Consider the following 27,999-nt stretch of genomic DNA (forward strand, 5'->3'; position numbering starts at 1 on the left):
TTCTCCTTCTTGTATATTCATGCATTCACTGTTTTTATTCCCCTGTAAGTAGTTTATTTAGGTACCCCCACATTGATATCGTGTTATGCACTTGACTGATAATAATGCCCCGGTTTTCACATTCAGCCATATACCATTGGCCGATTCTGCACCACACTCCTCTCACATCGTCACTGAGCCGCCCATATATCATTTTGTTATGGATCAATATTGGTACGATCTGTTTTATTATATTGTGATATTACTATTTTTTTTAAAAATCCTTTCCCCTGCATACTCATGCACCCATGTACTTTATCCTCCCGTAATCAATCCATCTAGATACCTTCACATTGATATCACGTTATGCACTAGTATGACATCAACGCCCCTTTGTTTACACTCAGCCATATACTATTGGCTGTCCCTGTACCACACCCCGTTCACATAGCTACTAAACCTCCCCTATATCTTTGTGCTGTTAATTACTATTGGTGTAATTTGTCATGCCCTCCATGACCTTACTGGTCACGTTGTTTTGTTATTATATTAGCCACACGCGATTGGCTGATCATGCCCCACATCTAACATCTAAGCCTCATCGCATATTTCTGATTGTAACTATTGCCGATATATGCAACGGCTTAGTTTTATATGAACTTTAACATAACTGGTCACATAGTAGTTGTTCTTTCATGTTCGTTCACAAGCTAGATTTATTGATTTATTTTTTTCGCTGGGGATCTCAAGATACAGTTTAGTCTGACACCCCCCCTGCTTTGACATCATTGCTTTCACGTAACTCAGTATACTAATGTTTTCTACTCGATATTAGTATTTTTAAATCCCTGCCTCCAATAGCTCCTTAGGCAATAGCCATATATATTAATTAAAATTCAAATAGTGTATAATTTAAATTTAAACATTGTGTAATAGAACTTGTTTATCGTCTAGTGGAGACCTATACCAACTCGTTCCCTGCCTAGGGCACTGTTTACTAACACACTATCTCCATACAGCATAATAAAATTATGTAATCCTTTTTAAATATATGTATGTTAATAGCATGTTGTTCTTTTGATAAGAGATTGTTTGCATAACTTATATTAAGGTTGATTTTTTGAATATTTAATTAACTCTTGCACCACTGATCCCTATCTGCATATTGGTATGCCCCATTAGGGGTGTGAAATTTTTCTGATCATTGATTGGTTTTCAACTAGTTTAAATATGGCAGCTCTGAGAATATTTGTATAGCCTGATGAAACAGTGTGTACCACTGAGAAACGCGTTGCTGTTGTTTTTATTGTTATTAAACCTTTTTTTATACATTTTAAATTCTCTGACTGCTGCCTTGTATACTTCTTTCTCCTTGGATTTGGCCTGGCGAATTCCATCCGGCCTCCCTCCCCAGGTTCTGGCTGGAACTCTGGTCCCTAGGATCTGGCTGGAACTCTGCTGCATAGTTCCATTTTCACTCTACCTTGGATATCCCTGGACTCTCCCTGGTGAGACGAGGACTTCCATCTGTGCTATCCTTCCACTGTGGTCGACCGGACGACGTGTAGTTCCGGACTGCCTTTTCTGCACTTTTTGTGCGCTACTATTTGTGAGTAGGATCCTTTAAATGATGTCATCCAAGATGGCGTCCCTTTAATTCCAATTGGCTGATAGAATTCTATCAGCCAATCGGAATTAAGGTATAAAAAATTGGCTGACCAATAGGATTTTTTCTACCTTAATTTAATTTTTTTATTTTGGGGGGGCTTTTTTATTTTGATAGGGCTATTAGATTAGAAGTAATTCATTTTTATTTTTGATAATTTCTTTTTTATTTTGTGTAATTTAGTGTTTATTTTTTTGCAATTTAGAAAAATTTATTTTGTTACTTTAATTAATTTAATTTTATTGTAATGTTAGGTATTAGTGTAACTCAGGTTAGGTTTTATTTTACAGGTAACTTTGTATTTATTTTAACTAAGTAGTTAGTAAATAGTTCATAACTATTTACTAACTAGTCTACCTAGTTAAAATAAATACAAACTTAGCTGTGAAATAAAATAAAACCTAAGATAGCTACAAAGTAACTATTAGTTATATTGTATCTAGCTTAGGGTTTATTTTACAGGTAAGTATTTAGTTTTAAATAGGAATTAGTTAGTTATTAATAGTAGGTTTTATTTAGATTTATTTTAATTATATTTAAGTTAGGGGGTGTTAGGGTTAGGTTAGGGTTAGACTTAGGGTTATGTTAGGGGTTAATATATTTATTTAGTGTTAGTGATGTGGGAGGCCAGAGGTTTAGGGGTTAATAACTTAAGTATAGTGGCAGCGGCGACATTGAGGGCGGCAGATTAGGGGTTAATAAATTTATATAGGTGGCGACATTGGGGTGGCAGATTAGGGGTTAATAAGTGTAATGTAGATGTTGGTGATGTCGGGGGTGGCAGATTAAGGGTGTTTAGACTCAGGGTTTATGTTAGGGTGTTAGGTTTAAACATACATATTTTTTCCCCATAGACATCAATGGAGCTGCGTTACGGAGCTTTACGCTCCGCGATTGCAGGTGTTAGGCTTTTTTTAGCCGGCTCTCCCCATTGATGTCTATGGGAAAATCGTGCACGAGCACATCAAAACCTTGCTTGTATTTGGGTGAGGTATGGAGTTTAACGCAACCATATCGCCCGCACAAGCCGGGTTTTTGCAAACCTGTAATAGCTGCGCTATTAAAGGTGAGCGGTGAAAACAACTTGCAAGTTATTAGCAAGCAGCCATAACGCAAAACTCGTAATCTGGCTGTGTATTTCTGCAAACTTAGGTACTGATTTACCTTTCCATTTATGAAAAATAAGACTTCATATGGATAGGATGAGAGAGTTAACAACTTTATTATTCTCTGAGTTTGTATTGCAGGAGGAGAGAGACTATTTTATGCTTGGAAAAGTTAAAGGGAGTTATCTTTAGGACTGTCTTAACCCAGTATTCTAATTCTGACCAAAGTTGTTTTTTTTTTGGACAGTCCCAAAGCATATGCAATAAATCAGCTCCGGATAATTGACATTTAGGACATTTATTAAAATTTATATTATGCCACTTGTAACACTTATATGGGGTGTAGTATGTCATGTACAATAAGTGCAAATGTAATTCTCTCCAGAAGGCAGATGGTGTAGTTTCAATAACTCTATTAATAGAGTTCTTGATGCCATAGCAAGCAACGGTTTCAAATACAGATTGCCACTTAGTTGCAATATACAGTAGGTTTTCATCTCCTTTCAGTTCAGTCAAAATTTTATACCAAGGGGATATTGAAAAAATACCATTTTTGACCATCCTGATCCATAAGTCAAGGTTACCCCAGGACCAGTTCCACTTGTGCAATGCAATAATATTAGAAATATAATGCCTTATCTCAAGATAGGCAAAAATGTATTTGTTTTCTAAAGAATACTCCTCTTTCAAATCAGAAAAAGATTGAACTATTTTAGAGGTAGAGCTTACAAATTGTGTTATCTTAGATAACCCCACACTAGCCCAGGTTTTAAACACATTTGTGTAAATTCCTGCGATTAAATCAGGGTTCCCCCTGAAAATCTGATAATTAGATATTGACTAATTAAGACCCAATAGGGAACAAATATTTTTACAAGATAAAAAGAGATTATATATTGATTTTAAATGTTTCATTGATCTGGGGATGGGCTTCGGATTACAATGGAGAATAGCTATAGGTGAATATGGGTATTGTACATGTTTTTCCAGTTCTAAATATGAAAAGTAATTGGAATTCCCAAGCCAGCCCACCACAAATTTCCCCAAAGAAACTAAACTATAAATTTCAAGATCAGGGAGTGCCAGGCGACCATATTTTTTTTGGCAAGAATAGTCTTTTCAAAGCAATTCTAGATTTATTTCCTTGCCAAATAAAGTAAGATAATGTTGAATAAAAATAATGAAGATTTTTTTTTAAGAGTTATTGGGATATTCTGTATTACATAAAGGATCTTGGGAAAATAAAACATTTTAAATAAAGCTACTCATCCTGAGATATTTAAGGGCAAATTATGCCAATGTTGCAGTTCCTATTTAACCTTAGAGAGTATGTTTGTGATATTTAGTCTATACCAGTTACAAGGTTCTCATGAGAGACATGTTAATGCCAAGCTATTTAAAAGAATGAGTTGCAATTTTAAATGATATAACTACTTTGGAAATGTTATCTTCCTTAACCCAGAAAATTTCTGATTTTATATTGTCTACTTTATGTTTTGAGAATTAACTAAATACTTCAATCTCCTGTAAAAGTTGTGGGATATTTTAAGAAAGATTAGAGATATAAATTAGAAGGTTGTCTGCATAAAGGGAAACCTTAACCTCTTTTTTTACCAATCTTAATACCTTCAATTCTCTGACGAATGACTATGGCCAAAGACTCTATAGCTATGATAAATACAAGGGGAGAAAGCGGACAACCTTGCCTTGTACCTTGTTTTAAAATTATTTTATCTGATAACTGTCCATTAATTAACAAGGCTGTATTAGGATTATTATAAATATTCTTCACATATTGTAAAAAATGCCCTTGCAGGCCAAATCTCTTTAAGGAGAAGAATATGTGGTCATGGTATACCAAATCAAATGCCTTCTCTGCATCCAATGAGATAACAGTCATATCTTTAACCAGTTTAAATTAAGTTAAAAGTGCTGTCTCTTTTGATGGAAGGTAATTAATAATAAGGAATAATTCTCTAATCTTAGCTGAAGCATGCCTTCCTTTAAGGAAACCAACTTGATCTGAGGGAATTATTTGATTTAAAGGGTTTTGCAATCTCATAGCAAATAATGATGGTGGTTAAAATTTTGTAATCAAAATTCAGCAGAGCTATTGGCCTGTAGGATCCCATAAATAAAAAGAGAGAAGCGCTCAACCTGGAAACGAACAATAGCATAATAGCTTGTTCTATGGCTAGTTACCACTAAAGAAGCAGCCTCTTTTTGCTCAACATGTGCCTTTCACAGAGAAAAACTTTCCTGAAGCATATCAGTCTGATCCTGACTTCACAGTACAGTCCAGCCCCGAAATACCAGGCAATTCTTCTCTGAACAAGAGAAACAGCAAAACCCCAGACGTACGTTTCGGCCTATTGTGGGCCTCATCAGTGAGGTGCAGCCATATCCCTCTAGGCACACTGAGCAACGGGTCCACGTCTGGATTCCCGCATCACACTTAGGGAGACTTCCCAAAATGTCATAATTTGCATAAATAAAAAGAGAGAAGCGCTCAACCTGGAAACGAACAATAGCATAATAGCTTGTTCTATGGCTAGTTACCACTAAAGAAGCAGCCTCTTTTTGCTCAACATGTGCCTTTCACAGAGAAAAACTTTCCTGAAGCATATCAGTCTGATCCTGACTTCACAGTACAGTCCAGCCCCGAAATACCAGGCAATTCTTCTCTGAACAAGAGAAACAGCAAAACCCCAGATGTACGTTTCGGCCTATTGTGGGCCTCGTCAGTGAGGTGCAGCCATATCCCTCTAGGCACACTGAGCAACGGGTCCACGTCTGGATTCCCGCATCACACTTAGGGAGACTTCCCAAAATGTCATAATTTGCATAAATAAAAAGAGAGAAGCGCTCAACCTGGAAATGAACAATAGCATAATAGCTTGTTCTATGGCTAGTTACCACCCAAGAAGCAGCCTCTTTTTGCTCAACATGTGCCTTTCACAGAGAAAAACTTTCCTGAAGCATATCAGTCTGATCCTGACTTCACAGTACAGTCCAGCCCCGAAATACCAGGCAATTCTTCTCTGAACAAGAGAAACAGCAAAACCCCAGACGTACGTTTCGGCCTATTGTGGGCCTCGTCAGTGAGGTGCAGCCATATCCCTCTAGGCACACTGAGCAACGGGTCCACGTCTGGATTCCCGCATCACACTTAGGGAGACTTCCCAAAATGTCATAATTTGCATAAATAAAAAGAGAGAAGCGCTCAACCTGGAAACGAACAATAGCATAATAGCTTGTTCTATGGCTAGTTACCACCCAAGAAGTAGCCTCTTTTTGCTCAACATGTGCCTTTCACAGAGAAAATCTTTCCTGAAGCATATCAGTCTGATCCTGACTTCACAGTACAGTCCAGCCCCGAAATACCAGGCAATTCTTCTCTTTACCTTTTTTTAAGAGATAACAGTCATATCTTTAACCAGTTTAAATTAAGTTAAAAGTGCTGTCTCTTTTGATGGAAGGTAATTAATAATAAGGAATAATTCTCTAATCTTAGCTGAAGCATGCTTTCCTTTAAGGAAACCAACTTGATCTGAGGGAATTATTTGATTTAAAGGGTTTTGCAATCTCATAGCAAATAATGATGGTGGTTAAAATTTTGTAATCAAAATTCAGCAGAGCTATTGGCCTGTAGGATCCCATATCATAGGGATCTTTACCTTTTTTTAAGATCAGAGTAGTCCAGGATGCAGAGAAGGTGCTCGAGCATGGTTATTTATCTATGTAATAATGATAAAAAAAGATTTATAAGATATGGAATAATATTGGGTTTCAGAATTTTATAAAATTCATTTGGGAGCAGGTCTGGTCCTGGTGTTTTATGTAAGGATATAGAAACTATACTATCTGAAATCTCTTTATCAGTGATAGAAGAGTTAAAAATAATTGTTGTTCTGGGATATGTGGGGTCGTAATACTATCCCATAATTTTGCTCTGCTTCCCAAATCAGGTACTTTATATGAATATTTATAAGCGTTGTAGGAAGAAAAAAATGGTAAAATTTTGTTTGGGTCCTTATAAAGTGTTACCATCTATTTGAATCGCTTTAATACCTTGGGGACAGGAGGAATTTTTACTTAATATGGCCAGCAGTTTACCTGCCTTATTCCTGTGTCTGTAATATTTAGTTTGCATTTTTAACTCAATGTTGTAGAATGGATAAGTAAGGCGTCCCGTTCTTTCTTGGCATTAATATATTTGCCCCAATTTTCTTTAGAAGAATTTAAAAGATAGGTGTTATTTGTATTAACTAGGTGATTTATGATTTATTTTTCTAAGTTTTTTTTTTTTCATAATAATCATATATGAGGTAATATCACCAGTTAAGACTGGCTTAGCGGTCTGCCAAAACCACTCAGGGTTATCTATATGTGCTTGATTAAAGAAACAGTAGTCCTCCCATTTTTTATTAAGATAGTCTCTAAACTTAACATCTTTAAACCAGTAAGTTGGGAAATGGAAACAACGAAAAAAGAAATTAAAAGAGAGAAGAGACATTTCCAATATGATAGGCGCATTGCCTGAAAGACAGAAGGAGGAGATAGATGCATTAACTCCCAGATTTATCAAACTATTACTAATAGGAAATATATCAATTCTTGAGAAAGAGTTGCATTTTTTATTAATCAAAATTTTTTATTGAGGTTTTTATACAATATAATATAACAAGATATATGTTCTTTCACATATACAACAATTGCAGGAATACACATCACAATAATACAGGTTTGAACAAGTTTATCTGCATTTCCAACTAAACATATAGCAATGAAACCTAAAATTAGGGTGATATAGAGCCACTCTTGGGCATGGTGAATAAATATATATATATATATATATATATATATATATATATATATACAGATAATACAATATAAATTATTATGTTGAGGTTTATATTAATGTAATACCTCTCAAACTGACTCGGTCACTCTTGTACCCTAAGAATAAAATATGAAACTAGAGAGGATCCCAACTGATATATATGGTCACTTTTGGACCTTTAAAAACTTATAAGGAAATGTAGAATACAAAATATGAGTAATATAATAAAAGAAAGGAATGGAGGAGGTTTAATTTGTAAAATTAATTCCCCCTAGTCTGTAATGAGAGTAGCATTTTTTAGACATACACGTATAGTTTTTAATATAGGGGTGCTGTTCCCTCCAAACATCTCTGATCCCAAGATTGCTAAAAAAAAGTTTCCTGAATTGTCTGTTTTCCTGTTTATATTTGTTTTAGAATGATTTTTTACCCTGTCTTACCCTATCTAATGGGTACTGTGGAATCATTTTGGAGTCCTCTCCTAGAATAAAATGGCCCCCTACCATTTTTAATATCTTAGTTTGGAGAAGATTCCAAAATGTTAGGTTAAAGTCATTAGGTGCATACACATTACATCAGGTAAAAATACCATTTACAGTTTTTTATACTTTTTTTTTAGTATAATGTACCTCCCATCTGGATCAATATAAGTGTCAGTAATCCCATATTTAAATTTTTTTTAAAGCAAAATAGCCACTCCTTTCCTCCTAGTAGTTGAAGGAGAAACTATCACCTCCCCTACCCATTGAGTCCTGAGTTTCATTCCTTTCTCTAGAGATAAGTGGGTTTCCTGAAAGAAGGCTATTTCAGTATGTAGTTTCTTTAAGTGTCGAATAATGGCCTTTCTTTTAATGGGGGAAGTGATACCCCCTATATTCAAGGATGTTATTATGTTTCTTATCCCTATTCATTTATTAAACCCAATAAAATACGTGAAACAAAGAGCAAGGGACCAAGGAGAGGGGCACAGAGAAGAGGGAAGGAGGAGAAGAGAAAAGAAAGAAAATGTAAAAAAAAAATAAAACACAACAAAGACCTGGAAATCAAAATCCACATTACACAACTATATAATCATACATGAGCCCAAGACAAAAAAAAAAAGAAAGAAAGAAAACCCCAAATGCCAATTGAATCTTATTGAAACACAGAACAGGGAGCTAACTAGGTACCCTTTAAGACTTAAAAACTTGTTCAGCTTCTGTCGCATTATCAAAAAAATATACTGTTACCATCAGAAACTTTTAACTAAGCATGACTGTAGCCCTGATAACTTTTTTTAACATTCTGCTGCAAAAAGGAGTGCACTCTTTTCTTTTATTTGAGTGTTTCGTAAGAAAAATCTTGAAAAATTCTAATCTGAGCATTCTGTAGCTGAACAATTAGTTTTTTTTCAAAAATATTGTTAGAGAAGGGTCTTATCCTGGAAATTCAGGATTTTAGCAACAACTTTTAGAGCTTACTGCTCCCTTTTTGTTGATGTTGCTCATTTTATAAATGTTGAATTTTTATTTATATGTAAGAACCTCCGTTAGTGCTCCAAAATAAGCTCCACCCCCCTGCTATAATGTGCCTTCCCTTCTATAGTGTTTTAAACAGCGCATGCCTCTGATCTTACTTGTAAACTTCTAGCCCGCCCATCTGTGTCATCTGTCACTGAAAAAGTGGCCCACTTAACTCCCTTGAGTCTAAATCCACCAAACCTCTGAGCTCTACTCATGTCTCCTGCCCAATCCCTCTTGCCAGGCTCCGCTTTCGAGGCTGCACAGGCTTCTTTAACACTCACACCCCATACTTCCAGCTTTCCGACCACAGGTTGCTCTTCGATAGTTTAGCCATCTAGACCTGTCACAGCTGGCATTATAGGCCCCACATCCTGGGACCAGTCTATCCCTCCACCATCTGCCTTCATCTTCCCCATCCCTAAAATGTTCTCTTGCTTTGCTGGTCACAGTGAGGCCCAACACCACTGCTACCGGCCTTCCTTTGCATGCTCCCTAGATCTCCTTGTACCAGACCTGACAAATATCACACTGGGAGCCCCCTCTAAGACTGCCTGGATACTTTCTACATCAAACTCAATACCTCAGAGGGCCTTAAATACTGCACCATTTCCAGTCTCTTCCTCAAATCGATCCGCACCAATATTGAAGCTGGATACAAACCACCCTGTATGGTCGCCCCTTGCCCTAGACAGCCTGCCGACACTTTATAAATGCTTGCATTGTCAACATTCTTTATAAGAAACTACTGGCCATCACTGAATTCCACATACAAAAGACTGAAAAAGACCCTCTCAATGATCAGATAATAAAATATTGGAACCAGTGAGAGTAGAAGAAATCATTATTATATTAATGCGGTTATTATTATTATTATTATTATATGTTAATGCGGTTGCAATATTCCAAGTTCAGCTTTTGGAGAGCAATTGAATTTGTTTTACTTTCAACAATATAGTTTTCTTAAAAATTCACATCCCAGGACATCAACATTTTATTATTTACCAAAAATTCCCAAAACTTTAGATAAACCACCAGGCCGACCAAATATATCAGGAATCAATTATTTGATATCAAATATGTCGCTTCCAATTTGTTAAAGTTCTCTTGCAAATCTACGTACAGAATTTACCCTCTTATTTAAGAGATTCAAGAGATTTTTTGACTAATTTAAGAGATATTATTTGGGATTATTTGGGATTCGAGTTCCATTTTGGTGACTTGATGTCAATTCATTATATACTAACTAAGGCCTAGATTTGGAGTTTGGCGGTAGCCGTGAAAACCAGCGTTAGAGGCTACTAACGCTGGTTTTAGGCTACCGCCGGTATTTGGAGTCAGTCAAAAAAGGGTCTAACGCTCACTTTTCAGCCGCGACTTTTCCATACCGCAGATCCCCTTACGTCATTTGCGTATCCTATCTTTTCAATGGGATCTTTCTAACTCCGGTATTTAGAGCCGTGTCTGAAGTGAGCGTTAGAATTCTAACGACAAAACTCCAGCCGCAGAAAAAAGTCAGTAGTTAAGAGCTTTCTGGGCTAACGCCGGTTCATAAAGCTCTTAACTACTGTGCTCTAAAGTACACTAACACCCATAAACTACCTATGTACCCCTAAGCCGAGGTCCCCCCACATCGCCGCCACTCTATTAAATTTTTTTAACCCCTAATCTGCCGACCGCCACCTACGTTATACTTATGTACCCCGAATCTGCTGCCCCTAACACCGCCGACCCCTGTATTATTATTTATTAACCCCTAACCTGCCCCCCACAACGTCGCCGCCAGCTACCTACAATAATTAACCCCTAATCTGCCGACCGCAAAGCGCCGCCACCTACATTATAGCTATGTACCCCTAATCTGCTGCCCCTAACACCGCCGACCCCTATATTATATTTATTAACCCCTAATCTGCCGCCCTCAATGTCGCCTCCACCTGCCTACACTTATTAACCCCTAATCTGCCGACCGGACCGCACCGCTATTATAATAAAGTTATTAACCCCTAATCCGCCTCACTAACCCTATAATAAATAGTATTAACCCCTAATATGCCCTCCCTAATATTGCCGACACCTAACTTCAAACATTAACCCCTAATCTGCCGACCGGAGCTCACCGCTATTCTAATAAATGTATTAACCCCTAAAGCTTAGTCTTACCCTAACACTAACACCCCCCTAAATTAAATATAATTTAAATCTAACAAAATTAATTAACTCTTCTTAAATAAATTATTCCTATTTAAAGCTAAATACTTACCTGTAAAATAAATCCTAATATAGCTACAATATAAATTATAATTCTATTATAGCTATTTTAGGATTTATATTTATTTTACAGGTAACTTTGTATTTATTTTAACCAGGTACAATAGCTATTAAATAGTTAAGAACTATTTAATAGCTAAAATAGTTAAAATAATTATAAATTTACCTGTAAAGTAAATCCTAACCTAAGTTAAAATTAAACCTAACACTACACTATCAATAAATAAATTAAATACAATTCCTACAAATAAATACAATGAAATAAACTAACTAAAGTACAAAAAATAAAAAAGAACTAAGTTACAAAAAATAAAAAAATATTTACAAACATTAGAAAAATATTACAATAATTTTAAACTAATTACACCTACTCTAAGCCCCCTAATAAAATAACAAAGCCCCCCAAAATAAAAAAATGCCCTACCCTATTCTAAATTACTAAAGTTCAAAGCTCTTTTACCTTACCAGCCCTGAACAGGGCCCTTTGCGGGGCATGCCCCAAGAAGTTCAGCTCTTTTGCCTGTAAAAAAAAACATACAATACCCAAGCCCCCCAACATTACAACCCACCACCCACATACCCCTAATCTAACCCAAACCCCCCTTAAATAAACCTAACACTAAGCCCCTGAAGATCTTCCTACCTTATCTTCACCATACCAGGTTCACCGATCGATCCAGAAGAGCTCCTCCGATGTCCTGATCCAAGCCCAAGCGGGGGGCTGAAGAGGTCCATGATCCGGCTGAAGTCATCATCCAAGCGGGAGCTGAAGAGGTCCATGATCCGGCTGAAGTCTTCATCCAAGCGGGAGCTGAAGAGGTCCATGATCCGGATGAAGTCTTCTATCAACGGCATCTTCAATCTTCTTTCTTCGGGAGCCATCATCTTCCATCCGACGTGGAACATCCTCTTCTCCCGACGCCTACTAGCCGAATGACGGTTCCTTTAAATGACGTCATCCAAGATGGCGTCCCTCGAATTCCGATTGGCTGATAGGATTCTATCAGCCAATCGGAATTAAGGTAAGAATATTCTGATTGGCTGATGGAATCAGCCAATTAGAATCAAGTTCAATCCGATTGGCTGATCCGATCAGCCAATCAGATTGAGCTCGCATTCTATTGGCTGATCGGAACAGAGAAACATTATTTATGCAATAATAATAATTTATTGATACTAAAAGATGATTTTTTTGGTTAACTATAATAGTTTTATATTACACAATATTTTTTTAAGGTTCAACCTGGTCATTTTTTTCTACAGATTAATGACCAGATTATGAGTGGAGCGCAAATGTTTGTGCACAAGCAATATCGGGTTTTCGCAATAGTTTGAGCATAGGTTAAATTGCGCTGGTATTACAAGTTGAGCGTAAACGAGGTCGCTTGAGCCCAATCTTAAATTACGCTAAAATGATTACCGTGTCCTTAGAACTGTGGTTAACTGTTTCACAAAACAAAAAAGTTGCACAAAACACATAAAAAATACATTACAAAGTATAGTTACACTCATACATTAAAAATATTGCACACAAAAGATTTAAGGGCTCAAAGATATGAGGTCTCAGGTGTTACAAATAAATAAAAGGCAGGCAAAGGGCTTTAAGATAGAGATACATACATATACATGTCTAAAGCTGTATATATATATATATATATATATATACATACATATACTGTATGTACATATGTATTTATATGTGTATCTATGTATTTACAGACATATATACACATATAAACACATAAATACATATGTACACACACACACATATATACTTCTAATCATGTATATATATATATATATATATATATATAGGTATAAATATATATTGTACAGACATACCATCAGATATATGTAGGCATATTTATTTATGAATAAATAGAGCATATCTTGTTATTTGAAGAACATTGGAATGTGATATATTGATATTTTCATGTTGGTTTTTTCCACTTTTTTGCTCCATTTACTTTCATGAGGGAATACGTGAACGTGCACGTGATATTCTAACTTCGGATTTTTGCGCTCGTCATGTTAGCACAAGAGCGAAAACAGTTTACATTCAACTCATAATATGAGCACAATCCGACGAGCGAAATATACATATATATATTTAAAGAAAGTGTTTATATGTGTGTAATGTGTTTTGTGCAATTTTTTTTTAACACAGTTTACTTTAGGTCTCATGGTGGGCTAAATATTCAAGCACAGTTTTCAGCTTATGCTCGAGAGCAAACTATAACTTTTAACTTATAATAGCTTCACAAATCTCGATATTCATTGAAAGTATAGGCTGTACTTGAGCACTTTACCATAGACTTATAGGGGCCTATCTATCAAGCGCCAAACGGAGCTTGAGGGCCCGTGTTTCTGGAGAGCCTGCAGACTCACCAGAAACAGCAGTTATGAAGCAGCGGTCTAAAGACCGCTGCTCCATAACCCTGTCTGCCTGCTCTGAGCAGGCGGACAGACATCACCGGAATTCAACTCGATCGAGTACGATCAGGTTGATTGACATCTCCCTGCTGGTGGCCGATTGGTCACGAGTCTGTAGGGGCGGCGTTGCACCAGCAGCTCACAAGAGATGCTGGTGCAATGCTGAATACGGAGAGCGTATTGCTCTCCGCATTAAGCGATGTCTGTCAGACCTGATCCGCACTGTCGGATCAGGTCCGACAGACATTTGATAAATAGGCCTCATGATATCAAAGTTGTGCGCTAATGATATTGCGGTTCAGTGACATTGGTTATTGCACAGTCGCTATTATTGGCCCGTGACTTGTAATATATCCCTAAGTGCAATGTTTACTTAATGACATTTAGCTTAAATTTAATATTTGTAAAGATTATGTGCCTCAGTAACCCATTTCATTATTTATTTTTTGCTAAAATATATAAATTTACATTTAATCTCAAATTGACAACATATGTTTTTACTTCACAAAACTGTTATAATCAATAAATTGCAAAGTAAGTAACAACGTTTTTGTGTTATGAAATTTTCTGATGCTTTTAAGAGAGGAGTTTTCTATTTTTAATTTTTTTTTTCTTTTAAATGAAGGTTTGTTCTTAGGTAGACGTAATTGTTTTTGAAAGCAAACAAGTCTTTAATCTAGTACTGCAGTTTAAAAAGCGGGTGGAGAGGAAGGTTAATCAATGCCTACTTTATTTAACACAGAATTCCTTTTCTTTTTTCCCCTCATGTTCTGTAATCTGTTTGCTTTCCAGGATGGGTGGTAGTCTCATGTTATTTCTAAATGTCATAATACAGCATGGAAAGTAAGGTTGGGGCCGCATAGGTCATTTGCAGCAAATATATTTTGTTAAAAAATATACTGAAAATAGTTAAAATTGTATTTAAATTTTAAAGCAAATTATTAATATATGCTAATTTTTTTACTGGACTACAACCCCATTCATTCAAGACCAAGTATTCCTTTCATATTCTACAAAAATATTTACACTTTGTGCAGTTTACAACCGTTCTTTAATCTGCACAGTAACATTTTTTGTGAACTCATAAAGGACAAACTGTAAGATATCTGGAAACCTGCTTGTATCAGTAATATGCATGTGGCTCCTTCTGCAAATCTTGACTCAATAAACCCAGTACCACATTACTGTCTCTTTTGTAAAGTTAAAGGGACATCCAACACTTTGAGATGGTAATATAAAATGATACACTGTATATATAAAAACAACTCTGCAATATACTTTCATTATTTATTTTGTCCCCTTTTCCTGTAATTCCATTACAAAATGGTGAGAATTTTAGTTTCTTTTAGAAATGGAAGTACAGAACACTTTCCACTCAGCGATTGGCTGCACACTATTTATAACTGTTCCTAATTGGCTACAGCAGAGAAAGTAACCTAAGTTACAACATGACAGCTCCCATTGTTTAATGGACACTAAAACTTTACACTTAGTTTGTCACTATTTAAACAAATAATGAAACTTTACTGTCCTTTTAAAATAAAACTTTCTTGATTCCGATAGTGCATGCAATTTTAAACAATTTTCTAATTTACTTCTATTATTCTATTTGCTTTCTTCTATTGGAATTCTTTGCTCAAATTTTAGGATAGTAGTAAATTGAAAAGTTGCTTAAAATTGTATGATTTATCTAAGTCTTGAAAAATGTCTGGTTTCATGTCTCGTTTACTACTTTGAAAATAAATTCAGCACTGTAAGTGTAGTGTTATATATTTTACATGTTTTATAGTCACCTTGGTTTTTTGTAAATATAGAATTGAAGTGTTTGAGATTCTAATGTCATTTGTGATAAAACTGTCTGAACACCATTTCAGTTTTTCTATACTTTTAATTAATTAAGGGCCAGAGTACAAGTGGAGCGGTATTTTGCACTTCTGATATAGCAATATATCCGCTAGAATTAAAATGTTTGCACTAGTCGGGTTGCACTGGTGTTACAAGTTGAAAGTAAACCAGCGCAAAAAACTTAGAATATCAAGTGCATGTTCACGTATTCCCCCATAGATGTGAAGGTTTTGTGACACTTTTTATTATTACCAAACAGTTAACCACAGCTCGTAAATTTCAGTTATGATTCTAGCATAAATCTCAATTGCGCTGAACTTGTAATATCAGCGCAATTTAACAGGTGTGCAAACGATCACAAAAGCCCTCCCGCAATAATTTGCGTGCCACTTGTAATCTCTAGCCCTAAATGTACTATTTCTGTATGATAGACTGGATTTGACATTTGGAGAGATGACACCTGTTATCGGTGCCACCCAATATATACGTTTTGACCATTTCTGGCACATTGTGGCTAACCTTACATAGACTCCTTACTCAGAGACTAGTACTCAAGGATCATTATTGATATACATAGCAAAAGAGAGAATTTCTCAAACAGAGAATGAACAAAAGCATAATAGCAACTCCCCACCCCAGGAACCTTTCACTTTTAGCCCAAAATGTGTCAAAGCACAAGCATAGCTTGTTGCCATACATGATATCCCTCTATGTGCACAGAATACACTTTCTATGCCTGGAAGACTTACCACTTTGCTTTTTTTGTTTTTTATTTATTTCCTTTCCTGGGGTCCATGCACTAGAGTTCCCACACTTTTTTTGCTTATTAAAGTTAATTCACAGTGAACTCCAGAGAAGGAAGGGCAGGGCTTGCCCTATAATAGGACCCAGTGGGACCATGGGACCCAAGTGGCATTTGATTTGGGTTGGTATGTAGACATAGTTTAAGTATATTATAGCCTGACTAATAGTGTTTTTAAGAGAAATGTCTCTCATATGGGGTCTATTAGCTAGGTATCACCATGGTCTAATTTGATTGTAAAATTGCATGCACCATCTAAATAATGAAAGAAAAAATGTGGGTTTAGTATCCCTTTTAAACAAAAGTATAGCTTATTTTTTTGTGCCTAAAAAGTCAAATATAACATCTATTTATTAAACATAATAAAAATACATATTAAAACATATCTCCTACACCTAAAAGGATAAAAAACATAATTTATGCTTACCTGATAAATTCCTTTCTTCTGTAGTGTGATCAGTCCACGGGTCATCATTACTTCTGGGATATTACTCCTCCCCAACAGGAAGTGCAAGAGGATTCACCCAGCAGAGCTGCATATAGCTCCTCCCCTCTACGTCACTCCCAGTCATTCGACCAAGGACCAACGAGAAAGGAAAAGCCAAGGGTGAAGTGGTGACTGGAGTATAAATTAAAAAATATTTACCTGCCTTAAAAACAGGGCGGGCCGTGGACTGATCACACTACAGAAGAAAGGAATTTATCAGGTAAGCATAAATTATGTTTTCTTCTGTTAAGTGTGATCAGTCCACGGGTCATCATTACTTCTGGGATACCAATACCAAAGCAAAAGTACACGGATGACGGGAGGGATAGGCAGGCTCTTTATACAGAAGGAACCACTGCCTGAAGAACCTTTCTCCCAAAAATAGCCTCCGATGAAGCAAAAGTGTCAAATTTGGAAAATTTGGAAAAAGTATGAAGCGAAGACCAAGTTGCAGCCTTGCAAATCTGTTCAACAGAGGCCTCATTCTTGAAGGCCCAAGTGGAAGGCACAGCTCTAGTAGAATGAGCTGTAATTCTTTCAGGAGGCTGCTGTCCAGCAGTCTCATAAGCTAAACGAATTATGCTACGAAGCCAAAAAGAAAGAGAGGTAGCGGAAGCTTTTTGACCTCTCCTCTGCCCAGAGTAAATGACAAACAGAGAAGACGTTTGTCGAAATTCCTTAGTTGCCTGTAAGTAAAATTTTAGAGCACGGACTACATCCAGGTTGTGCAGTAGACGTTCCTTCTTTGAAGAAGGATTTGGGCATAAAGAAGGAACAACAATCTCTTGATTGATATTCCTGTTAGTAACTACCTTAGGTAAGAACCCAGGTTTAGTACGCAGGACTACCTTATCCGAATGAAAAATCAAATAAGGAGAATCACAATGTAAGGCTGATAATTCAGAGACTCTTCGAGCCGAGGAAATAGCCATTAAAAATAGAACTTTCCAAGATAACAACTTTATATCAATGGAATGAAGGGGTTCAAACGGAACGCCCTGTAAAACATTAAGAACAAGGTTTAAACTCCATGGTGGAGCAACAGTTTTAAACACAGGCTTAATCCTGGCCAAAGCCTGACAAAAAGCCTGGACGTCAGGAACTTCTGACAGACGTTTGTGTAACAGAATGGACAGAGCTGAGATCTGTCCCTTTAATGAACTAGCAGATAAACCCTTTTCTAAACCTTCTTGTAGAAAAGACAATATCCTAGGAATCCTAACCTTACTCCAAGAGTAAACTTTGGATTCACACCAATATAGGTATTTACGCCATATCTTATGGTAAATCTTTCTGGTAACAGGTTTCCTAGCCTGTATTAAGGTATCAATAACTGACTCAGAAAACCCACGTCTTGATAAAATCAAGCGTTCAATTTCCAAGCAGTCAGCTTCAGAGAAGTTAGATTTTGATGTTTGAAGGGACCCTGTATCAGAAGGTCCTGTTTCAGAGGTAGAGACCAAGGTGGACAGGATGACATGTCCACCAGGTCTGCATACCAAGTCCTGCGTGGCCACGCAGGTGCTATTAGAATCACTGATGCTCTCTCTTGTTTGATTCTGGCAATCAATCGAGGAAGCAACGGGAAGGGTGGAAACACGTAAGCCATCCTGAAGTCCCAAGGTGCTGTCAGAGCATCTATCAGGACTGCTCCTGGATCCCTGGATCTGGACCCGTAACGAGGAAGCTTGGCGTTCTGTCGAGACGCCATGAGATCTATCTCTGGTTTGCCCCAACGTCGAAGTATTTGGGCAAAGACCTCCGGATGAAGTTCCCACTCCCCCGGATGAAAAGTCTGACGACTTAAGAAATCCGCCTCCCAGTTCTCCACTCCTGGGATGTGGATTGCTGACAGGTGGCAAGAGTGAGACTCTGCCCAGCGAATTATCTTTGATACTTCCATCATAGCTAGGGAGCTTCTTGTCCCTCCCTGATGGTTGATGTAAGCTACAGTCGTGATGTTGTCCGACTGAAACCTGATGAACCCCCGAGTTGTCAACTGGGGCCAAGCCAGGAGGGCATTGAGAACTGCTCTCAATTCCAGAATGTTTATTGGCAGGAGACTCTCCTCCTGACTCCATTGTCCCTGAGCCTTCAGAGAATTCCAGACGGCACCCCAACCTAGAAGGCTGGCGTCTGTTGTTACAATTGTCCAGTCTGGTCTGCTGAATGGCATCCCCCTGGACAGATGTGGCCGAGAAAGCCACCATAGAAGAGAATTTCTGGTCTCTTGATCCAGATTCAGAGAAGGGGATAAGTCTGAGTAATCCCCATTCCACTGACTTAGCATGCACAGTTGCAGTGGTCTGAGGTGTAAGCGTGCAAAGGGTACTATGTCCATTGCCGCTACCATTAAGCCGATTACCTCCATGCATTGAGCCACTGACGGGTGTTGAATGGAATGAAGGGTGCGGCAAGCACTTTGAAGTCTTGTTAGCCTGTCCTCTGTCAGGTAAATCTTCATTTCTACAGAATCTATAAGAGTCCCCAGGAAGGGAACTCTTGTGAGTGGAACGAGTGAACTTTTCTTTTCGTTCACCTTCCATCCATGTGACCTTAGAAATGCCAGCACTAACTCTGTATGAGACTTGGCAGTTTGAAAGCTTGAAGCTTGTATCAGAATGTCGTCTAGGTATGGAGCTACCGAGATTCCCCGCGGTCTTAGTACCGCCAGAAGAGCACCCAGAACCTTTGTGAAGATTCTTGGAAGTGTAAAGTATACATACATGACATTATATCGGTATGGCAGGATTTTCTCATCAATTCCATTGTCAGAAAATAAAAACTGCTACATACCTCTATGCAGATTCATCTGCCCGCTGTCCCCTGATCTGAAGTTTACCTCTCCTCAGATGGCCGAGAAACAGCAATATGATCTTAACTACTCCGGCTAAAATCATAACAAAAACTCTGGTAGATTCTTCTTCAAACTCTGCCAGAGAGATAATAACACACTCCGGTGCTATTTTAAAATAACAAACTTTTGATTGAAGATATAAAACTAAGTATAATCACCATAGTCCTCTCACACATCCTATCTAGTCGTTGGGTGCAAGAGAATGACTGGGAGTGACGTAGAGGGGAGGAGCTATATGCAGCTCTGCTGGGTGAATCCTCTTGCACTTCCTGTTGGGGAGGAGTAATATCCCAGAAGTAATGATGACCCGTGGACTGATCACACTTAACAGAAGAAAAGGAAGAGGTAAATAATAAGGGCAGAGTCCACTAGATTGTCCGTTCTTTAAGGTGATACCACCTAGTCCCTGATCCTCAATAAATGTCCCCAAATGTGGAGTATCATATTATACAACGGCCCAGCTTTAAAGGCACAGTCTAGTCAAAATTAAACTTTCATGATTCAGATAGTACATGTCATTTTTAAACAACTTTCCAATTGACTTTTATCATTAAATTTGCTTTGTTCCCTTGGTGGTATTTTTTAAAAGCTAAACCTAGCTAGGCTCAAACTGATTTCTAAACAGTTGAAACCCGCCTCTTAGCTCAGAGCATTTTGAAAATTTTTCACAGTTAGGCAGAACTAGTTCATGTGTGTCATATAGATAACACTGTGCTCACTCCTGTAGAGTTATTTAGGAGTCTGCACTGATAGGCTAAACTGCATGTCTTTTTAAAAGCACTGAGATAAGGGGGCAGTCTGCAGAGGCTTAGATACAAGGTAATCACAGATGTAAAACATATATTAATAGAAGAGTGTTGGTTATGCGAAACTGGGGAATGGGTAATAAAGGGATTATCTCTCTTTTTAAACAATACAAATTCTGGTGTAGACTGTCCCTATAATACAGTCACAGGATAGTAATGTAAACACAAGTTGAATATATAGTGTGTGCCTCTGCGCTGTGTTTACTTCTGTAATCCGCTCAGGGATGTCCACACTCCAGTTCCAGTCTGCACAGTATTCAGCGTTGAAGGGGGGAGGAGGTTTTACACGTCCGGCATGGTGCAACGGCCCGGAAATGGAAGAAAAGTTTGTCTGCTCCTTGTATGAACTTAATAGTCAGTACCACCAATAAATCAAGAGGATCTTTATCCCTTCAAAATCTATGGATATGTGTTTTTAGGCTGTAGAGAATTAAACCAAACACAATTTATCAACGCGTTTCGGTTATGTCCACTTTGTCAAGACAAACTTTTCTTCCATCACCGGGATGTTGAACATTGTACATGTAAAAGAAAAACATACGTATATAATAAAAAATTGTGGTGTTTTGAAAAGTAGAATGAATGTTAAACATAGGAGCAGAAACGTTAAATATTTTGGAAATATTGACTTCTATACAGTGACAAGGTATGTTTTAGAAAATTAGTTTTAATTGCAAAAAGCCGCCTTATTTTCTATAAGTGTTGCATTTCATTTTTTTTTCCTATAGGTTACCCACACAGATAATATGTTGCTTTTTCCAGATGAAGAATGTTTGACAGTAATGTGTCTAAAGCTAAAAACTGCTTCAATACAACAATATCAGATGACTATATTATGAAAAGATTAAGTATGCTTTACAGTATTTCTTATTGTACAGTAGTACTGTGTATGTGCACTCAGAAAACTTAACTTAGGAGAATGAGAAGAACATTCTATTCAGTTAAAGGGACACTGAACCCAAATTTTTTCTTTTGTGATTCAGAGCGTGCAATTTTATGCAACTTTCTAATTTACTCCTATTAGCAATTTTTCTTTGTTCTCTTGCTATCTTTATTTGAAAAGGAGGCATCTAAGTTTTTTGTTTATTTCAGTACTCTGGGCAGCACTTTTTTATTGGTGGATGAATTTATCCACCAATCAGCAAGGACAACCCAGGTTGTTCACCAAAAATGGGTCGGCATCTAAACTTACATTCTTGCAGTTCAAATAAAGATACCAAGAGAATGAAGAAAATTTGATAATAGGAGTAAATTATAAAGTTGCTTAAAATGTCATGCTCTATCTGAATCACAAAAGAAAAAAATTGGGTACAGTGTCCCTTTAATAATACAGCTCTGCTACAAAGATAAAATTTCAAAGATTATAGTATTTTTTTGTTTGTTTATGAATACCTATTTCCATTTAATGTTGATTTTAAACATCCCAACAATATTATGGTTAGAATGTAACATTTTTATTGCATTACAAATTGGCTAACAAGAAGTAAAAACTATTTTTTTTCCCTTTGGGGAATTGTTTACCATAAAGCCAGCTGTAGATTTTTTTTTTTATCAAACAAAAACACATGGCAGGGTGTGGCAAAATTTAGTTTAACCTCTAGAGAAGTTATTTATTATAGGCAAACCCAAGACTTTACTTGATGCTGACACAAAACATGGAATGTAACTGATTAAATACAATGGTAAAATCTCACTAATTCAGTAAATTGTTAATATATGTTCATCTTATATAATAATATACAAAATATTATTATTATTATTATTATTATTAATAATAATGTTCTTATATTTGCATAAACATTTGCACAGTTAGTTGAAATGACCAATTTTATCAACTTTTTTAGTCACTGTCCAGTAGGTATTACTTTTTTCAGATTTTTTATTTTAATGTTCAGCAGATTAGAAAAACTACTGATTATTTCTCATCTCCACAATAACCTCTAAACTAAAAAAATCTAATTTACTTTATCATAGTGCTATCTTAAAAAAACACCTTTATTTGCCAATTTTATTTCTCAAATTCAGTCACATGTTATGTCATACATTGCATAAAACAATTTGGATGAAAAATATGTTGCAATTAGGTAAGCATAACCAATTTCTAACCAACCTATCATTTAAATGCCCTTTCTCTATCAAATCTGTCTTCCAACGTAACTAGATGCCATACAATAAACAGTTAAATTATAGGAGAGTGCCAGGCTGGTAATTTTACATTGAATATTACATTATTAATTACAGGAGCACCCAAAGATGCTAATTTCAGCTGAATTGCAACAACTTGCAAGTTGTTATATATAAATTGTTTGATAACCATTAGCATATTAATGGTTACGGATGAACCATTTTCAATTTTATATTACAGCCATTTTCCTTGTTCATTGGCAGCACTTTTTCATTATCATGTTGGTGAAATATATTTAACACGTGTCAGTCCCATTTTTCTAATTATAAACAAAATTCACTATACTGAAAAACATATTAAAGGGGCAATTTTAACTTATCAAATCCAACCGCTAAAGAGCCTTGTTCTGATGTCGTAAGACATGGCAAAAAACCTAGTGCAGTCCAGGGGTTGTTGGGCAGCAAATTAAAAATATATACAATATGCATGTGAATATATATTTAGAGTGATAACACAGTCCCAATAGACAGCAATTTTAAGACATTTTCCAGTGCAGTTTTCTTTCTCCCCACAACCCCTCTCTTTAACCTCTTATAACTGCTTTGTGCAGTTTTATATTTAAATAAATAAAGATGCTCATATTTTTTTTTATTTTAATAAAACAGCAGTCTACTTAATTTGTGGGGCAATTGGGAGACATTTTTTCTATTAACCAGAGGTCTGACCTTTGGTTAATTGTGCTAAGTGAAAAGTGCTTGCGCAAGCTCGTGGGAACATTAACCAGACACTTGTAATGGCTAGTTATTTAACGTGCGCCCGTAAATGAGCCAATTTGCTCCTTTATAGGCACATGTTAAAATAGCGTGCCACTTGTAATCTAGCCCTAAATAAATAATTGATAGAAAGATGTATTCAGAGCAAATATTAGTTTGAGAATAATATATACATGTATTTTTTAAAATGACATTAGTTTTTTAATTACTGGAAAAATAAGGGTAACATTTAATACCCATAAAGCAGTGTGTGCCACCAAATTGTAACATATCTCTCAAAGTGTTTAACGTCCCTTTAATTATGAAATTGTGAAATTAACTATGTAGATAATTATTAAACGTTGTTTCTGGAGGTAACAATTTCCATCAATGGAGAAACACACTGACAATAGTCAGACAACAAGTCCGGAAATTGTTATCTGCCAAAAACAAATGTAAGATTGTTATCATACCTATGCTCTCTCCATACATTAATATATTATTTATAAAATGAGCCTATAAATATATATATATTTATATATGATTTGTAAAACCATAATGAAGTTTTTTTAAACTAACCATATCAGCTTGACAGAGATGTAAATTGCTTATTAAACCATTTGAAACATATCTGCATGTCTATTGTAGCGGAGTTGTTTACAGGTGTAGGTTATATGCGCAAAACAAGTAAGAGTCACTAAGGAACATTTTCTTAGATGCAAATTTTGTTTTAACGCCCCATCTGCCACGCTCCACCACACCCGCTCCGTCAGTCAAACCCCTCGTCACACCCGCTCCCGCCCGCCCTCACTGCTGTCTGATCCTCAGTTACGGTGTAATGGCCAGGTATGTTTGTTCTTGCGCAGTCTCTACTGGGCATGACAGCTTCGGACAAACATACCTGGCCTTTTATATTATAGGATACCTGTATATAACAGTCCAATGATAGCACAATCTCATCTACAATATACAGCTACCAGGGTGCCAGACAATAAGACGGCATATCTACCCTATATTATAAAAGGCCAGGTATGTTTGTTCTCGTGCAGTCTCTACTGGGCATGACAGCTTCGGACAAACATACCTGGCCTTTTATTATATAGGGTAGATATGCCGTCTTATTGTCTGGCACCCTGGTAGCTGTATATTGTAGATGAGATTGTGCTATCATTGGACTGTTATATACAGGTATCCTATAATATAAAAGGCCAAGTGTGTTTGTCCGAAGCTGTCAAGTGCAGTAGAGACAGCACAAGGACAAACACACCTGGCCTTACCTGACATGCGGTTTGTGGCAAAAGTGGGCGTGGATGGGCGGGAACATGGGCGTGGATGAGCGGGAGCGTGGGCATGGTCGGACGATGACCAGGCGTGTCCGGGCGTGACGTGGGCGTGGTTGGGCACAGTCAGCGTGCGAGAGAGGGGAGAGAAATAGAAAGAGGGGGAGAAACAAAAAGAGATAGGAAAGAGCTAAAGAGAGCGGGAAGAGCAGAAGAGAGGAGAAAGAGCAAAAGAGAGGAGAAAGTGCAGAAGAGAGGGGGGGAGAGAGAGCAAAAGAGAGGGGAAAGAGCAAAATAGAGGGAAGAGATAGAAAAAGAGAGGAGGGGGAGAGAGCAATATAGAGGGGGAGAGAGAGAAAAAGAGAGGAGGGAGAGAGAGCAAAAGAGAGGGGGGAGAGAGCAATAGAGAGTGATGGAGAGAGACAGAGCAAAAGAGAGGGGGGAGAGAGGGGGGAGAGAGAGAGCAAAATAGAGGGATGGAGAGAGAGCAAAAGAGAGGAATGGAGAGAGAGAGAGCAAAAAAAAGGAGAGAGATACAGAGCAAAAAGAGAGGGGGGAGAGAGCGCAAAAGAGAGGGGGAGGAGAGAGAGAGCGCAAAAGAGAGGAGGGAGAGAGAGAGCGCAAAAGAGAGGGGGAGAGAGAGCAAAAGAGAGGGGGAGGGAGAGAGAGCAAAAGAGAGGGGGAGAGAGAGAGAGCAAAAGAGAGGGGGAGAGAGATCGCGCAAAAGAGAGGGGGAGAGAGAGCACGGAAAAGAGAGGGGGAGAGAGAGCAGGCAAAAGAGAGAGGGAGAGAGATTGCAAAAGAGAGAGAGAACGCAAAAGAGAGGGGGGAGAGAGAGCGTAAAAGAGAGGGGGGAGAGAGAGTGCAAAAGAGAGGGGGAGAGAGCACAATAGAGAGGGGGAGAGAGCACAATAGAGAGGGGGAGAGAGCGCGCAAAAGAGAGGGGGGAGAGAGAGAGCAAAAGAGAGGGGGGAGAGAGAGAGCAAAAGAGAGGTGGAGCGAGAGAGAGCGCAAAAGAGAGGGGGAGAGAGTGTGAACGGGCTTTAGGACTAGTAGATATATATTTTTCCAAAAAAGAATCATATAAATATAGATATATTTAATTTAAGATTAAATAGAACATATTCTTCTATGTGAAGAACATTAGAATATGAAATATTGATAATTCATGTCAGGTTATAGCGAACTTGAATAAACGGGGACGGGTTAGTGCACGAGTATGGGTGTTATAGTTTTTTTTTTTGGCAGTTTGCACGCTCCATTGAAGTCAATGGGGCCTATTTATCATATGTCTGTCGGACCTGATCCGACAGACATCGCTGAATGCGGAGAGAAATACGCCAATCGGCCGCCAGCAGAGGGTGTCAATCAACACGATTGTACTCGATCGGGTTGATTTCCGGCGATTCCTGTCCGCCTCATCAGAGCAGGCGGACAGGGTTATGACATGCGGTTATGACACATAACTTGTGTTTCTGGCGAGTCTGAAGACTCGCCAGAAACACGGGTCCACAAGCTCCTTACGAAGCTTGATAAATGGGCCCCTATGGGTGAATATGTTAATGATATTCAAAGTTCAACGTTTTGCACACTTCGCACTAACTTTTTACTTTTAACTCATAATAGGAGCACAACCAGAGGCGCACAAAAAGCCTCCGTCTAGCAAAGTTAATGTGCGAGCTGGAGCGCAAAATAGAATGCCACTTGTGATCTAGCGCTTAAACAGAAACACATAATTTTATAAAAGGACAAACTTCCTAATTAATTTCTGCCAAAAGAGCATTTAAAAAATTTTTGGGCTTATGGAAATAACAAACTTTCTTTTCATAATTATTAGGATGGTCTTTGAGTTTTTAGCACTACTGAACTGAAATGTGACTTTTTATAAAGTAACTCAGGTTATATAGGTGTCAGGACCCTTTTTTCATTTACTTTTATTATGTGCGTAACATTATGTATTGTGTGTGTGTGTTGCTTTAATGGGTGGTACCGTTTACTTCATGCTGGTATAAATTCTTATTCTACCCTCTAATCAGAGCTTGGTAATTTGTTCCTTCCTATTGAAGCATTGAACTTCACTGTGCCGTTACCTCGCTCTCTCTCATGCTCGTTGCCTTGTGTGATCTTCAAACAGGAACTGACATCGCGAGTAAGGAAACTCGCTCTGCCTAATCAGCTGTTGCGCTGACGTCAGATGCCGACTTCATTCACACTTTGCTGTCGAGTAAGCCTTCGTGTACAAACCGGATCAAGTTTAATCATCTCTCAGGTACTCTGTTTGGAACTTTCTACCTTCTCACACCCAGGCTTTCTGAACCGAAGTGTTGTGTCAGCGTTTGTCACTGGTAGTACTGCATACTCGATACTGCATTCCACTCTTGGCTACAATTATCTGAGTAAGCATATTTCCTAAGTAGTCATTCATTGTATTTTGAAACCTAACAGTCTGTTATTACTCTGTGACTTCCAATTGCCCCTGCTGTAATTTTATGTTGCCACCTTATACAGCAATAGGGGTTAATTTTAGTTACACCAAAGATTAACAGAGCTTTCCTGCTTTTTATGCTTGTGACATTCCTTCACATCCTAAACACTCTGCAGCGCCTTAAAGCAGGATCGCTTCAACACACCATTTTCATACATTTTGTATTACATTTTTATACACTTGCACTAAATCTGCAGTTGCGGTTCCTCAAGCTGATTACTCATTTTTCTCTGGATTCACAGGTTATAACCTATTATCCATGCACATACGTACATGCATGACAATAGGTTATATTGCTGAATATGTTTTATATGAACTATTTTTTTAACAGATTAAATTAAATTAAATAATTTATTTGTTTAAAGATGTGTGTATATATATATATATATATATATATATATATACACATTGCGGCTACTTTATTAGGTACAGTCCTGCTCTGCACACAGATGATTCATTCCACTACGTTGCATGTCACGTGGCCACCGTTTTGGTATAAATACAGCAAAACATCCTTCCTACTATCAGTTAAGCATACAAACCGCAGCGAGAATAGGGAAGAGCAGTGATCTAAAGGACTTTGAACATGGCAGTAGGTGCAAGACGTGCTGGATGAAGCATATATGAAACAGCAGTACTTGTGAACCTTTCACATACAACAATTTCAAGGGGGTATCTAGAATGGTGCAAAAAACAAAAAACATTGTCAGAGGCAGTCCTGTGGAAGAAAAATGCTTGTTGATTAGAGAGGTCATAGTAGGAT

The sequence above is a fragment of the Bombina bombina genome, chromosome 9 (assembly GCF_027579735.1).
Source record: "Bombina bombina isolate aBomBom1 chromosome 9, aBomBom1.pri, whole genome shotgun sequence".
NCBI classification, from domain to species: domain Eukaryota; kingdom Metazoa; phylum Chordata; class Amphibia; order Anura; family Bombinatoridae; genus Bombina; species Bombina bombina.